The sequence below is a fragment of the Neovison vison genome, chromosome 13 (assembly GCF_020171115.1).
Source record: "Neovison vison isolate M4711 chromosome 13, ASM_NN_V1, whole genome shotgun sequence".
Classification (NCBI taxonomy): Eukaryota; Metazoa; Chordata; class Mammalia; order Carnivora; family Mustelidae; genus Neogale; species Neogale vison.
Genome location: NC_058103.1, coordinates 82,966,657 through 82,984,390, shown reverse-complemented (window position 1 = coordinate 82,984,390; position 17,734 = coordinate 82,966,657). Strand labels below are relative to the sequence as shown.

Genomic DNA, 17,734 nt, shown 5'->3' with positions numbered 1-17,734 from the left:
CCCTCTCCACCTCAGGCACCCCTGACCACCATAAACAAGAAACAAATAGTTAACTTGCAGAGATCACAATCCTGCAAGACAGGAATCTCCCAACTATCTTGATCTTTTTTTTTTTCAAGATTTTTTAATTTATTTGACAGATAGAGATCACAAGTAGGCAGAGAGGCAGGCAGAGAGAGAGGACGAAGCAGGCTCCCTGCTGAGCAGAGAGCCCAATGTGAGGCTTGATCCCAGGACCCTGGGATCATGACTTGAGCCAAAGGCAGAGGCTTTAACCCACTGAGCCACCCAGGAGGCCCTCAATTATCTTGATCTTACTGGCTTGCCAAAAGACAACACTGATCAAGCCGCAAGGCCTCGGTATCCCTGGCACCTTGTAGGCCCTCTTTAGCATATGAAAGCTCCGTTGAAACCTCTCTTTCCCTCACCTTCCCCCAACCACAGGGTACATAGCCTGCCATCCCTCACAACCCAGGGCAGCTGCTCTTCCTGCCCACAGGTCCTGTCCCCGTGCTTTAATAAACCACCATTTTGCACCAAAGATGTCTCAAGAATTCTTTCTTGGTCATTGGCTCCGGACCTCAGCCCACCGAACCTCACCTAGATTCTAGAACTTCATCAATATAGTAACTCTATATTTAACATTTTGAGGAACTGACAGACTGTTTCCCAAAGCTGCTGCACCATTTTACAGTCCTACCAGCACTATATCAGAATACCAATTTTTCTGCATCCTCACCAACACTTTATATTATCTATTTTTTAAAGATCATTTTCCCCCCAAAGATTTTATTTATTTGACAGAGAGAGATCACAAGTAGGCAGAGAGGCAGGCAGAGAGGGAGAGGAAAGCAGGCTCCGTGAGGAGCAGAGAGCCAGATGTGGGGCTCTATCCCAGGATCCTGGGATCATGACCTGAGCCGAAGGCAGAGGCTCAACCCACTGAGCCACCAGGCACCCCTATCTATTTTTTAAATTATAGTCATCCCAGTGGGTGTGAAATTGTATCTCATTATGGCTTTAATTTGCATTTCTCTAATGATGACTGAAGGTGCATTATTTTTTAAATTACAAAATAATTTTTAGAAAAGACTTACATGCTGAAGTTTTGAGAACTATAACTATTTACACCATTTGCCCAAAGTCACAGAGCCTAGACCCAAACCAAATCTCTTTATGGCAAATGCTTGAACTCCGTCCCCTCTTTTATAAAACACCATTTGCCCAAAGTCACAGAGCCTAGACCCAAACCAAATCTCTTTATGGCAAATGCTTGAACTCCATCCCCTCTTTTATAAAACAGAATATGGGATAAAACTTTTCAAGAAAATTCCTCTTGATAGCTGTTAGAAAAGGAGTGCTGGGCAAGATGAACCTCTGCATGGACTAAATGGGTCATTTCTTATTTGCTATTAGAAACCCAAAGGTGCAAAGAACTTTTTGGTCTCTTCATTTTTACTTTGTAAAAAATAAGTGTTTTCAAGGTGCCTGGGTGGCTTAGTCAGTTAAGGGGCCCTCTTGATTTTGGCTCAGATTAGGATCTCAGGGTTTTTGAGATAGAGTCCCCAGTCAGGACTCAGGCTCTGTGCTGGGTGTAGAGTCTGCTTAAGATACTCTCTCAACCTTTCTCTCTGCTCCTCCTCCCGCTTCTCTCACTTTCTTTAAAAAAAAAAAAAAAAAAAAAAGTTTACTTGAGATCCTCACACTGGATCTTGGATGAAGTAGTCACCCTTTCTTGGTATGAAGTGATTTTTTCTTTTTAAAATTTCTTTACCTATCATTTGAGAGAGAGAGAGAGAGAGAGAGAATGAATGGGGGGGGCAAAAGGAGAGGGAGAGATGGTCCCAAGCCCATTACACACCGAGCATGGGGCTCAAAGCCACGACCCCAGATCATGATCTCAGTTGAAATGCTTAGTCGAATGCACCACTTAGGTGTCCCAGCACAGTGACTTTGTGCTTTTCTTCATGTAAGTGCCCTTTGGGCTTCTCCTTTCCACTGCCATCAGGACATAGAATGTGGAAAGACAGAAGTTTAAACTTTGTTTAAGTGCATAACTATCAAAATATTTTGAGTACACATGTTTTTCCTTTGGATATCTATCAATTTTACATTATTTTACTTATCAGTCTTACTTTAGATATTACCAAAACTTAATTTTTCTTTTTTTTTCAGTTAAAAATCCAGATTGAGTTTTCTTAAAAGTCATAAACCTTTTCCCACCCACACACGTGGGAACACAGCAGTTGTGGAAGTGGAGACAGGAGGAACTAGAATCAGAGTTCAAATATGCCAGAAACTCTGGGCTCTAAATTCTTATGTAGAATTTAGAGAGTAACTGACCAACAGGTCTGAGACACTGGAGACTTTAACATTCACTGTAAACTTTGGCACAGCTCACTCACTTCTCTGAAGACTGGATCCAACAAACATAAAATGAATACAAGAATGTGCTATGGTAGCATGGTGAATTCCAGACAAACCCAAGAATTCCTTATAGCTGTGGAAGGAGGCCCAATTCCTGAGATGGTCTTAGAAGCAGAACTGATAGATCTCAGGAAAAGTGATGAAATAGCTGACCTCACCTGTGAATCCGCAGAACCTACATTGATTGACCTAACTTGCCACGACACTGTTGTGATTACTGAAGAAAGGAGGTGGCCAGGGGGAAACACATTGTGACTCCAAGGTCAAATTGGCAGCTTTGTGGTGAACAGTGATAAGGAGGAGTTGATGAGAAACAGTGATGTGTATGTGACCAACAGTACCTGCCACAACCCCCTGCAAGAAGCTTTAAGTACTACCTGGTTATATCCAGTGTTGAATTTGTATGGATGGGTACTGTGAGATTGAACTGAGTAGGTGACACACTTACTCTACAGAATGTGGCCACATCTTCTGCAGTCAGTGCCTCTGCACTTCCCTTAAATATAATCAAAATTGCCCAGTTTGTTTGAAAAAACTCAACTGCTATCAGTGCCACTGCATTTTATATGAGTTGTGCTGTGTCATTCAGGACAGATAGAACCCTTAGCATGGAAATATGCCTCAAGCAGAAACTATGGGTTGCTGGCATGCAGTATACTGGACTCGAAAAGGCTGCTTTAGGGGCACCTGGGTGGCTCAGTGGGTTAAAGCCTCTGCCTTTGGCTCAGGTCATGATTCCCAGGGTCCTGGGGTCGAGCCCCGCATCGGGCTCTCTGCTCCGTGGGGAGCCTGCTTCCCCCACTCTCTCTGCCTGCCTCTCTGCCTACTTGTGATCTCTGTCTGCCAAATAAATAAATAAAATCTTTAAAAAGAAAAAAAGAAAAAGTTGCTTTTAAAAAATTGTTCTCTGGAGTATATAAAAAATTCTTTCATTTCTCACACACTGTGAGACTGCTTTTTGGTTCCTTTAGTTTCCTACTTTAGGGCTGGACTTTAGTTGTCACAGTGTGCCAGAGACTAGTGGTTGTTCTCAAAGCAATTTTTCCTTTTCTTCTCATAAAAATCAATTTTTAAATGATAACACATGGGCATTTTGGCTCACATAAACAAGGGCAACATGATAGAGATAGTGGAGCAAGTGGATGAAAGGAACCAGGAAGATTGACAACTTTGCAAGTCAGAGCCACCATACAAATTTGGACTTTTACTTGAGAGATAAATAAACGTTATTCTTGTTTAAGCAAACATATACGAGGTCTTACTTAGAACAATGGAAACTTTATTTTAATCAGCGGACCAGGCAGGGTGCTGTCTCTGGGTTTCTCTGGATTTCCTGATTCCACTGGAGTAGAAGGAAGTTAGTCAGTCCTTCTGACGTCATCTCCAGTCAGCAGGGTTCAGGTGGGTATATGGGCAGGCACCATGTCCCCTAGACTCCTACTGGCCTTTGAGCTAGTCTGAGGAGTTGCCTAGGCATGTGGGAATCTAGGGTTGTTGTTCTGTGCTCTCTGACCTGTCAGGCCAGAGAGGAGATGCCATCACTCTGGCTTTACAGGTGTGCCTGCCTCCACTACCCTGGTCAGCTAATCAACAGGCCAGCATGTCTCTCTGTGAACAAACACATCACTGCATCACCATCCCAGCTGCTCCAGGGTCACTCACAAGCCTTAAGAAGACCTCCCCGACACCCATGCTCCGCCTCCAGCCAAACACATGCTTTTTCTTCTTTTGCAGAGGCAATTCATATAGCACTCATAATTGAGCCTGCACTTTAGAACTGGAGAGGATGGGATTTCTACAGTCCTCTCTCCTTTTCCCTCAGAATGAAATGGGCAGTAAAGTTTGTTCCTTACTTTCTGTGGCTATAGCAGTGCTGCTCTCCAACATGGAGGCTCAGTGGTGCCAGTGGAATGGTGGACATCCCTGTGTCGTATCTGTCTACACACTGCAGTCTCTGAAATGTCCCACACCCCAGGCTTTTGTTGCTTGATTTCGCACAGGCTATGCAAGATGAATGTGGTAGGAGGTGCCTGGGTGGCTCAGTTGATTAATTGGCTGTCTTAGGCTCAGGTCATGATCCCAAAGTCCTGGGCTTCCTGCTCAGTGGAGAGCCTGCTTTTGCCCCACCCCCCTGCTCAGGTGCACATGCACCCGAGCTCTCTCTTGCTCCTGCTTGCTCTCTGTCTTAAATAAAGAAAATCTTTTAAAGACAAGATAAATGTGGTGTACTCCCGTCTGTGGGTTCCTTTGTATATTCTAAAATAAAAAGGGGGAAGAAAAAGAACATGAAAATGAAAAAATTGAAAGCAATTTCCAAATATTCCCTTTTTATATTTCAGTACATCATCTTATGTGTCCTACTTTATGAGACTATTAATTGCTCTGTGACATAGCACTGTGTATCAGAAAACTGACTAATGATTCAAACATCTGAGGTGCCTATTAAATGTAGAGTCTGCTTTTGCACATACTGCCTATGTGATCAGGATAAAGAGCAGACTCTCTCTAGTTTGTCAGCAGCCCTCAACCCTCCCTATTGTATTCTCCCTAGCCCAACTACACACTTCCCTTACCTGCAAAGCTCATGTAGACATTTGAGTTTTTGATTCTGCTTTAGGGGGAAAAAATAGAGGGGATTCTGACTTTTTCAGAAAATCAAGATGAATTTTATAGACAGCAAAATGAACTGATTTTTAACTATATAATTAGATGAGTTTGGATATATGTGTGTGTGTGTGTGTGTGTGTGTGTGTATAGAGTCATAATGACCAACACCCCAACCAAAATATAGAACAATTCCATCATTCCAGAAAGTTCCCTTATTCCCTCTTCTAGTCAATCCCCCTCATCCCCCACAAGCACACTCATACATATGCTTGGGAACACCAACTTTTATTACTTCATTGTCTAGCCCAGCTCATCAGGGAGAAAAATTTGATAGGGATTTGGAGTATAAGTAGTAGATAGGACCAAATATTTTAGTGGCAGTGTGACTTATAATATTACATCTTTTAAGAATTGAAGCAAGAAATAAATCAGTGAAAGAAAGACAAAAACCATATGATTTCACTGATATGTGGAATTTAAGGGACAAAACAGTTGAACATATGGGGAAAAAAGAGCAAGGCAAACTAGGAAACAGACTCTTAACTACAGAGAACAAACTGAGAGTTACTGGAGGGGAGGTGGGCAGGAGGATAGATTCAAAGCCTTATGGGTTAAGGAGGACACTTGTAGTGATGAACACTGGGTGTTGTATGTAAATGATGAACCACTAAATTGTATACCTGAAACTAATATGTTAACTAACTGTAATTTAAATAAGAACTGAAAAAAAAATAAATAAGAACTGAAGATAGGAAAATAAAATGATACTTTAAAATAAAATGAAACAAAAATAAATGTCTTTTGTGTGGACAGTGAGGGGTACAGTAACTATTAAATATTAATTGAATGTAAAAAAAAAAGAGCTGAAGCACGATCAGGAGGGAAACAAACCATAAGAGACTCTTAATCTCAGGAAACAAACTGAGGGTTGCTGGGGAGTGGGGACATAGGGATAGGATGGCTGGGTTATGGACACTGGGGAGGATATGTACTATGGTGAGTGTTGTGAAATGTGTAAGCCTCTTGATTCACAGACGTGTACCTCTGAAGCAAATAATACATTATATGTTAATACAAAATTTTAAAAATTAAAAAAAAATAATGACACCTGGCATTAAATAATAGCTATGGTCCAGGCATAGTACTCGGTGCTTCACACATCACAGGCAATCAAGGTATACTCTTAGGCAAGAACAGGAATGCAACAGGATGTAAGAGCAGAAGTTGAAGTGAGCTGCCCCAGAGCATACAGACATGAATAATTTGACTGACTATTGTACCTGGCTGTGGGAAGCAGTGAGAGGTAATGAAAAGAAGATTAAGGCCACACCATGAATAGAGCACTCGGTCCCGTGGTATGAAATGAAGAGTTTATTCTGTAGTTGCTAAGGAGCCCCAAAGGCTCTGGAAGAAAGGCTCCAGAGAAAGATTATTAAGGAATTAGCATGATCCCAGTGAAAGCCAAAGATGGTGTTTGAAAGTTGAAGGAAAAATATGGAGGAGGAGGGGCACCTAGGTGGCTCTGTTGGTTAAACATCTGCCTTTGGCTCAGGTCATGACCCTAGGGTTCTGGGATTGAGCATCACTTTAAGCCCCTTATTGAGCACGCATCAGGCTCTCTCTCTCTCTCTCTACTCTCCCCCCTCTGCTCATGCTCTGTCTCTCACTTTCTCTCTCAAACAAAAAGAAATAAGATATTAAATAAATATATGGAGGTAAATAAATAAATAATTCCCCCTGTTGATTTTCCTCTCAAAACAAAAGTGTATTTTTCAAAGTGTATAAGAAAAAGGATGAAGGAACCTTGGTCTGAGGATGTTGGTAGTGCACAGGTGCTCTCCTGCCCTCGGAGGTCTAGTAGTTTCTTTTTAGTACAGCCAGCAGAGCTGTGCAAGCCTTTGAGCTGCGGCAACTCCTAGGAGATGGTGTTTGTTCGAAGGTGACAACAATAGGACTCCAGGGGGACAGCGATGGAAGTCTGGATTTAGCTTTCAGGTATCCTTTTGGAAAAATAGAAGCTCATGCGACAAGAGTGGATATGGGATTAGGAGAGGTGGACATTCAAATGTATTCACTTGAGGACTAATCTAGCTTTAAACCAAGTTAGCCTCACAGTGAGATAATCTGGCAATGCATGTTTATCATTTCCTGATGTTCACTGAGGTTACAGCAGAGAATGAAAGCCAAATATCTCGAGCTGGGACATATCTGCATTTCATCAACCACAAACTGAAATGGAACTATTCAAGAAGGGGGTTAAGAGAGACAGAGTAGAGAAGTCCCACCCAAGTTTCAGCAAGGACTGGTCTTTTATATCATCCGGTCCACAGTGAATTCATGCCTCCTGTAAATATTAAGTACACCTGCCAGGAGAAACAAACTCCTCTCTAAGAACCTAAAATTGTTACAAAGGATTAAACTTTTAGGTCCCTTCCTTAGCTACTTTAATTAGGTCCCAGTGATTTGATATTAAAATCTGTGTACTGTGATGACTGTCCCAGGGAGTGTTAACAGAGTAAAATAGGTTTCAATGACATCATTAGCTCAGTGTCTGTCGCTAGAAGAGTAGCTTCCCTGCAGCAAAAACAGGGAGCAGCAGCAATTGGCACCTGCACAAATGCACACGAACTCCCTGTGTTTCTTCCCTACTGGCCTCCTTGGGCCTTTCTGACAGCCTCATGGATACTTAGAACCACCAAAGCTCTCCAGAAGGCACAGATCTTTGTCTGCAGGCCCTGCTGTCCTAGTGTCTCATCCAGTAGTCCCTGGCCGGGTTGGGAGCTGATGCTAGTAGGCAAGGTTGGGCCCTACCAACCAGGTATTCATGGTTAGGGGCAGCAGGCTACTCTGCTAGACTTATTTATAAACAGTTCTAGACATTTGTTAATACACAGTACTTTAGAAGTAAAACATGAAGTTTTCTTCTTCCATCTCCAGTTTCATAGTTCAGTTTCACGGTATTATGCCGGTGGGTTTCTGACTTTCAAACCATCTTTTTCTGTTTCACTATCCAGGGACTATTCACAGGCTGCTCTAACATGGTAACTGTCGCTGTATGGGAGACATTAATCATTTAAGCATTTGATCTGGGCCCTTCCCTGACTCTCTTAGCTGTCAGCAGGCAAAAAGATCCTAAAGGATGTACTCCCTTTTCCTGTGGAGTGGCACATAGAAAGCATAGGGCCCCAGATGTGGCTCTGCCAGTATCACTGATTCTCTAAAGGTAGGGCAGAAGGGCTGCCAGGGTGGTGTGACTGGATAGGGACAGTAGTCACCCATACCACTTGGCTTCCCTGCTGAGAAAAAAGCCTTTAGAGAATGAAATTTTCTCTGCCTTTCCTCTGAACAAGGCCAAGTCACAGAGACAACAGTTGTTCTTTTCTCCAACCAGAAGAGAGTAGGTGCAGTGCTTTGCTAGGCATGGCCCATTCATCTGCTCATTTACTTGGTATTTATTAAATTTTCATAGTGTGGTAGGCCTGTGTAGTTAAAAAATGTACAAGGTAGGGGCATCTGTGTGGCTCAATGGGTTAAGCCTCTGCCTTCGGCTCAGGGCATGATCCCAGAGTTCTGGGATCGAGCCCCGCATGGGGCTCTCTGCTCAGCAGGGAGCCTGCTTCCTCCTCTCTTTCTGCCTGCTTCTCTGCCTACTTGTGATCTCCGTCTGTCAAATAAATAAATAAAATCTTTGAAAAAAATGTACAAGATAGTCCTTTCCTCCAAGAAACCCACAGCTAGTGGAGAAGAGATGTGAAAAACATTTGTAATACAATGAAAGAAATAATGCGGTGTGATAAAAGCTATGATAGAAATATCTGCCAGGTCCTCACTGAAGCATAAAAGAGGAAATAACTCTGACTTCTCATAACGTCCTTGGGTTCTAGAAGATGAAAAATTGAACTTTTAATTTATATTCAGCTCTGTTGGAGTCCTTGAAGATTAATACTTACTTGTATCTCTTGTTATATTTAAAGACAGAAAATTAATTTGAGGGAGCAGAAGATTCATCAACAATTTGCTATACCAATGTCAGCACAATGACGGTAGCTCTCCTGGGTGCTCACCGTGTGCCAAGAGCTGCTAAGCCCATTACATACATTGTCTCATTTAATCCTCACTGAAATCCTATGAGGTAAGCATTATCATCTATATTTTGTATAATGGTAAGATTGAGGCTTGGCCACCAGAGGCGACCGGTGCAAAAGTAATACCCCGATACGAGCGAGAGTGCCCTGCGTCTGGGGACCAGCATTAACTCGGAGACTGGTTGAAAGCACTCCAAAAGAGCAAAGGATCGCGGGGGCAAATTGTGGGAATCGGGGCGGCTAGGGACAGGGGCTTGAGTCCCCGGTCCCAGACGGCCTCCCCGGCGCGGAGGCAGAGAGAGTGTGGCGGGGAAACCGGCTCCTGGTCCCTAAGCCGCCAGCGTGCCCCAGAGCGCGGGGTTCCGGCTCCTGTGAGGGGATGGGAGCCGGTCTGCAGAACGCGCGCTAGCCCTACCACAAAGCTTGAGATGCGCGTGCACGTCGCTCCAGCTCTCCTGGGTTTCTAAGGCCCGGGGGCGCTTCTTGACCCGCACCATTGTTTCAAAGTCTAAGCCGAGAGCACGCGAAACTCTTCCCCGGACAGAGGCGCGCAAAAGCCCAGCCTGCGGCTTACGGACCAGCGCCCCGTTCTCAGTGCCCCAGACGCGCGCCGGACCCACAGCCGCCTCTGAAAAGAGGTGCGCGCAAGCCGGGCACTCCCAGCCCCGGCCAGCGGCAAAATCTCAGTGTGCGATCGCTGCTTGGAACCTCTCTGGCGGTCAGGAGCTCCCAGACAGCCGCCATTGCCTTGGCTTTGGGGACGAGCAAAAGATCCTGCGCCCCCAGGGTCTTTAACTTGGAACCTGCACTGCCAGCGTCCAAGGGGGAATTTATTCAGCTTCTGCACCCAGACTGAGGCTTCTGAGACGGAGATCAGGAAGTGTTCCAGGGTGCACCTTGACTGCACCAGAGTTGATACATCCAGCTACATCTGTTCAGTCTTCTCCCACCAAAATGACTAGGAGGAGGAATGCCCAACAGAAGAAAAATACAGAGGATGGACCTTCCGCAACAGAGCTAACGGCTATCAACATAGACAATATGTCGGAAAGAGAATTCAGGCTAACAATTATCCAGGCAATAGCTAGGTTGGAGAAAGCCATGGATGACCAAACAGAATTGATTAGAGCCGAACTGAAAGCGACCAGACAGGATGTTCACAATGTTAGGGCGGAGCTTAAAGCTACCAGGGAGGAGGTCCACAATGCTCTCAATGAGTTCCAATCCAATCTAAACTCTCTCAAAGCTAGGGTAACTGAGACAGAAGATAGAATTAGTGATCTGGAAGACAAACAGATAGAGAGAAAGGATCAGGAGGAAGCCTGGAACAAACAGCTTAGATCCCACGAAAGCAGAATTAGGGAAATAAGTGATGCCATGAAGCGTTCCAACGTCAGAATTATTGGAATTCCTGAAGGGGAGGAGAAAGAAAGAAGTCTAGAAGATGTCGTGGAACAAGTCCTTCATGAAAACTTTCCGAATCTCGCGAATGAAACCAGCGTTCATGTACTAGAGGCTGAACGGTCTCCACCCAAGATTATACACTCCAAAAAAACATCACGACACCTGATAGTCAAATTGAGAAATTATAATTGTAGGTATAATCTCTTGAAAGCTGCCAGGGCAAAGAGGCTCCTTACTTACAGAGGGAAGCCCATCAGAATAACGTCAGACCTGTCCACAGAGACCTGGCAAGCCAGAAGAGGCTGGCAAGATATATTCAGGGCACTAAATGAGAAGAACATGCAGCCAAGAATACTTTATCCAGCAAGACTGACATTCAAAATGGATGGAGAGATAAAGAGTTTCCAAGACCGGCAAGACTTAAAAGACTATGCAACCACCAAGCCGATACTGCAGGAAATATTAAGGGGGTTTCTATAAAAGAGGAAAAATCCCAAGAATAGCATTGAACAGAAATATAGAGACAGTCTACAGAAAGAAAGACTTCAAAGGTAACTCGATGTCAATAAAAACGTATCTATCAATAATCACTCTCAATGTGAATGGCCTAAATGCACCCATAAAACGGCACAGGGTTGCAGATTGGATAAAACGACAGGACCCATCCATATGCTGTCTACAAGAGACCCATTTTGAACCTAAAGATACACGCAGACTGAAAGTGAAGGGGTGGAGAAGCATCTTTCATGCCAATGGGACTCAAAAGAAGGCTGGGGTAGCGATTCTCATATCAGATAAATTAGACTTCAAACTAAAGACTGTAGTCAGAGATACAGAAGGACACTACATAATCCTTAAAGGGACTATCCACCAAGATGATCTAACAATGGTAAATATCTATGCTCCCAATATGGGAGCAGCCAATTACTTAAGAAAACTGTTAATCAAGATAAAGAGTCATATTGATATGAATACACTAATCGTAGGTGATCTTAACACGCCTCTTTCAGAATTAGACAGATCATCGAAGCAGAAAATCAATAAAGAAACAAGAGCATTGAACGACACATTGGACCAGATGGACCTCATAGATATATACAGAACATTCCACCCTAAAACAGCAGAATACTCATTCTTCTCAAGTGCACACGGAACCTTCTCCAGAATAGACCACATACTGGGTCACAAATCAGGACTCAGCCGATACCAAAACACTGAGATTATTCCCTGCATATTCTCAGATCACAATGCTTTGAAACTGGAGCTCAATCACAAGGAAAAGTTCCGAAGGAACTCAAACACCTGGAAGCTAAAGACCACCTTGCTTAAGAATGCTTGGATCAACCAGGAGATCAAAGAAGAACTGAAACAATTCATGGAAACCAATGAGAATGAAGACACTTCGGTCCAAAACCTATGGGATACAGCAAAGGCGGTCCTAAGGGGAAAATATATAGCCATCCAAGCCTTGCTCAAAAAAATTGAAAAATCCAGAACACACCAGCTGTCTCTACACCTTAAAGAACTGGAGGATCAACAACAAATCAAACCAACTCCACACATAAGAAGGGAAATCATCAAGATTAGAGCTGAGATCAATGAGGGAGAAACCAGAGATACAGTAGAACGTATCAATGAAACTAGAAGCTGGTTTTTTGAAAGAATCAATAAGATCGATAAGCCACTGGCTACACTAATCCAAAAGAAAAGAGAGAAATCCCAAATTCATAAAATTATGAATGAAAGGGGAGAGATCACAACTAACACCAAGGAGGTAGAAACAATCATCAGAAGTTACTACGAACAGTTATATGCCAATAAGCTTAGCAACCTAGATGAAATGGATGCATTCCTGGAAAAATATAAACTACCAAAATTGAACCAGGAAGAAATCGACAACCTGAATAGACCGATATCTAATAACGAGATTGAAGCAGTGATCAAAAATCTCCCAAAAAACAAGAGCCCAGGACCTGACGGATTCCCTGGGGAATTCTACCAAACCTTCCAAGAAGAAATAACACCTATTCTCCTGAAGCTGTTTCAAAAAATTGAAGCAGAAGGAAAACTTCCAGACTCTTTCTATGAAGCCAGCATTACCCTGATCCCCAAACCAGGCAAGGACCATACCAAAAAGGAGAATTTCAGACCAATATCACTGATGAATATGGATGCTAAGATTCTCAACAAGATCCTAGCCAACAGGATCCAACAACACATTAAAAAGATTATCCACCATGATCAGGTGGGATTCATCCCTGGGCTACAAGGATGGTTCAACATTCGTAAATCAATCAATGTGATACAACAAATTAATAGGAGAAGAGAGAAGAACCACATGGTCCTCTCAATTGATGCAGAAAAAGCATTTGACAAAATCCAACATCCGTTCCTGATTAAAACGCTTCAAAGTATAGGGATAGAGGGAAGATTCCTGAACCTCATCAAATCTATCTATGAAAGACCCACAGCAAATATCATCCTCAATGGGAAAAAGCTTGCAGCCTTCCCGTTGAGATCAGGAACAAGACAAGGATGCCCACTTTCACCACTCTTGTTCAACATAGTATTAGAAGTCCTAGCAACAGCAATCAGACAACAGAGAGAAATAAAAGGTATCCAAATTGGTAATGAAGAAGTCAAACTCTCTCTCTTCGCAGATGACATGATTCTTTATATGGAAAACCCAAAAGACTCCACCCCCAAACTACTAGAACTCATACAACAATTCAGCAGCGTGGCAGGATACAAAGTCAATGTGCAGAAATCAGTGGCTTTCTTATACACTAACAAGGAAAATACAGAAAGGGAAATTAGAGAATCGATTCCATTTACTATAGCACCAAGAACCATAAGATACCTGGGAATAAACCTAACTAAAGAGGTAAAGGATCTATACTTGAGGAACTATAGAACACTCATGAAAGAAATTGAAGAAGACACAAAAAGATGGAAGACCATTCCATGCTCTTGGATCGGAAGAATAAACATTGTTAAAATGTCTATACTGCCTAGAGCAATCTATACTTTTAATGCCATTCCGATCAAAATTCCACCGGCATTCTTCAAAGAGCTGGAGCAAATAATCCAAAAATTTGTATGGAATCAGAAGAGACCCCGAATCGCTAAGGAAACGTTGAAAAACAAAAATAAAGCTGGCGGCATCACCTTACCTGATTTCAAGCTTTATTACAAAGCTGTGATCACCAAGACAGCATGGTACTGGCATAAAAACAGACACATAGACCAGTGGAACAGAGTAGAGAGCCCTGATATGGACCCTCAACTCTATGGTCAATTAATCTTCGACAAAACAGGAAAAAATATACAGTGGAAAAAAGACAGTCTCTTCAATAAATGGTGCTGGGAAAGCTGGACAGCTATATGTAGAAGAATGAAACTCGACCATTCTCTTACACCGTACACAAAGATCAACTCAAAATGGATAAAAGACCTCAACGTGAGACAGGAATCTATCAGAATCTTAGAGGAGAACATAGGCAGTAATCTCTTCGATATCAGCCACAGCAACTTCTTTCAAGATACGTCTCCAAAGGCAAAGGAAACAAAAGCGAAAATAGACTTCTGGGACTTCATCAAAATCAAAAGCTTCTGCACAGCAAAGGAAACAGTCAAAAAAACAAAGAGGCAACCCACGGAATGGGAGAAGATATTTGCAAATGACAGTACAGACAAAAGGTTGATATCCAGGATCTATAATGAACTCCTCAAACTCAACCCACACGAAACAGACAAACACATCAAAAAATGGGCAGAAGATATGAACAGACACTTCTCCAATCAAGAAATACAAATGGCTATCAGACACATGAAAAAATGCTCATCATCATTAGCCCTCAGGGAGATTCAAATTAAAACCACATTGAGATATCACCTTACACCAGTTAGAATGGCCAAAATTAACAAAACAGGAAACAACATGTGTTGGAGAGGATGTGGAGAAAGGGGAACCCACTTACACTGTTGGTGGGAATGCAAGTTGGTGCAGCCTCTTTGGAGAACAGTGTGGAGATTCCTCAAGAAATTAAAAATAGAGCTTCCCTATGACCCTGCAATTGCACTCCTGGGTATTTACCCCAAAGATACAGATGTCGTGAAAAGAAGGGCCATCTGTACCCCAATGTTTATAGCAGCAATGGCCACAGTCGCCAAACTATGGAAAGAACCAAGATGCCCTTCAACGGATGAATGGATAAGGAAGATGTGGTCCATATACACTATGGAGTATTATGCCTCCATCAGAAAGGACGAATATCCAACTTTTGTAGCAACATGGACGGGACTGGAAGAGATTATGCTGAGTGAAATCAGTCAAGCAGAGAGAGTCAATTATCATATGGTTTCACTCATTTGTGGAGCATAACCAATAGCATGGAGGACAAGGGGTGTTAGAGAGTAGTAGGGAATTTGGGTAAATTGGAAGGGGAGGTGAACCATGAGAGACTATGGACTCTGAAAAACAATCTGAGGGGTTTGAAGTGGCGGGGGGGTGGGAGGTTGGGGTACCAGGTGGTGGGTATTATAGAGGGCACAGCTTGCATGGAGCACTGGGTGTGGTGAAAAAATAATGAATACTGTTTTTCTGAAAATAAATAAATTGGGAAAAAAAAAAAAAAAAGATTGAGGCTTGGAAAAAGAAAAGTAACTTTGATTTATGACTTTGTTTTTGTTTCCGTCCCCTACAAATTACATGGTAAAACCCAGTACATGTAGCTTCTTGGATATCATTGTCCCCCAACTTTGTTTTACTTTTTTTCCCCTCCAAGATTCTATTTATTTATTTGAGAGAGAGATAGACAGATAGAGAGACAGAGCATGACTAGGAGTGGGATGGGAACGGGGGTGGTGAAGAGGAGGAGGAAGAAGTAGGCTCCCTAGTGAGAAGGGAACCCAAGCTAAGGCTCAATCCCAGGACTCTGGGATCATGACCTAAGCCAAAGACAGACGCTAAACCAACTGAGCCATCCAGGCAACATCCAACTTTGTTTTTATTTTTTTATTTATTTATTTTTTTAAAGATTTTATTTATTTATTTGACAGAGAGAGATCACAAGTAGGCAGAGAGGCAGGCAGAGAGTGAGAGAGGAGGAAGCAGGCTCCCTGCTGAGCAGGGAGCCCGATGTGGGACTCGATCCCAGGACCCTGAGATCATGACCTGAGCCGAAAGCAGCGGCCTAACGCACTGAGCCACCCAGGCGCCCCCAACTTTGTTTTTAAATAGTGAAATAAAAACTTGAAGTGCCCTGTTGTGAAATTTGGGACCTCAGGCTATATAGATTTTGGCATCACAATCTTTAAAGATGGAAGGGAGTCTTAGGAAGTCACATCCTATGGGAGGAACTGATTCCCAGAAGAGTTAAACATCTTAGCCAGCATTATTCAGTGCTCTGGGTTCTTCAGTGGGACAGAAGACTTCTGTCTTTTTTTTTTTTTAGGCTTCTGTATTTTATACCAGTATTCTTGTCCCAGGGCTACAGGCTCAAGGATGTGCAAGACTGTAGGATTTAGAACAATCATCTTTACTGAATGAGGTTAAACATTTCAGCCAAAGGGCGTCTGGAGGGCTCAGTAGGTTAAGAATCGACCTTCGGCTCAGGTCAAGATCTTAGGGTCCTGGAATCTAGCCCTGTATCAGGCTCTTTGCTTAATGGGGAGCCTGCTTCTCTCTCTCCATCTGCCCCCTCCCCTCTCTTGTTCTCTCTCTTTAAATAAATAAAGTCTTTTTTTTTAAAAATTCAGCTAACAACAAAAATATTCAAGATGAAACAAAGTTTTTTGTTTTGTTTTTTTTTTAACTTAAGAACATATTCCTAGGGTGCCTGGGTGGCTCAGTGGGTTAAAGTCTCTGCCTTTGGCTCAGGTCATGATCCTAGGGTCCTGGGATTGAGCCCCGCATCCAGCTTTCTGCTCGGCAGGGGACCTGCTTCCTCTTCTCTCTCTTCTCTGCCTGCCTCTCTGCCTCCTTGTGATCTCTTTCTATCAAATAAATAAATAAAATCTTAAAAAAAAGAACATAGTTCCTAGCTGATCATCAGAATTTAATAGCTGTTTATTTGATAAGGAGTTTTATCCAACAAATGCCATGTACTGTCAAGGTGAGAGAGACACAGCACTACCCAGCAGTTGTCTATACTTTAGGTGAAGGGACAGACATGCAATCAAACAAAATAATTATGTACAGGTATGCACAAAGATCTAAGGTGCTATAGAAATGTGTAAAGCACTAATTCTTAACTGGGAGGGAGTCCCACCCCCATGTACTTAGGAGACATTTGGCAGTATCTGGAGACAGTTTGACTATGATAACTAGGGAGGTGCTCCTGGCATCTGGTGAGCAGAGGCCAGAGATGTGGGTAAACATCCTAAAATTCACAGGACAGCACCCCCACCCAACAAAAACTTAGCCAGCTCAAAATGTCAGCAGGGCTGAAGGTGACAAACTCTAGTACAGAGTACTACAGAGTATACAGTACGAAATATTTTCTACAATGGATAGGAGACAGGAGTAAAATTTGGTGAGGCTGGTTATGGAAAAGTTTACTAAAAACATAATGATTGGGGGTGGGAGAGAGAGGACCTCAACAGAAGGAACAACACGTGCAAAGCTACAGAACCTAGCATACCTGGACAATCCCAAACACCAGAGGAATATCTGTGCGCATTAAGACTGAACAATGAGGCATTGAGTAGGAGACAGACATTCAATAAAATCTATTGAGTTAGAGGAATTACTATAAGAAAATCTGTTGGTCACTCCGAAGCACAGTCTAGGTACAAATCTCAGTGAACTAAAATGACTCAAGAAAGAAATGACGCTTTTCTCATCTTGCTTCTTTAAGGGCCTAGCATTTTCCAGGCATTTATATCTCAGAAATAGAGTCGGGGTTGTTTGAATGGAATGTGAGCTCTGAGAGGTGGAATAGCTTTCCAATAAAGCCACTTAGATGGTGTCTCATTGCTGGGATCACAAACAGAGATGAGGTGGTTATTTCTCGTGCATTAGGCTTACAAGCAGATGATGTTTATTTCTTCTTTTGTAGAGAATCCCAACTTGGAATTGGTGACATGTCAATCTCAAGATTAGACTGCCACCTTGAATCTAAATGAGTTGCCTTCCCCCTCCCTCATAAAAAAGGTGGGTGGGTAGGCCATTCCAATCAAGGTTTCTCTTTCTCTTAAGCTAATGATGA

At 42.7% G+C, this 17,734-nt stretch overlaps 1 protein-coding gene across 1 annotated transcript in view; it reads left to right on the top strand.

Moving 5' to 3' along the window:
• The window catches only part of TRIM69 (tripartite motif containing 69), a 54,725-nt gene that overhangs the window by 1,196 nt on the left and 35,795 nt on the right, over positions 1-17,734 (top strand). The window lies entirely within an intron of this gene.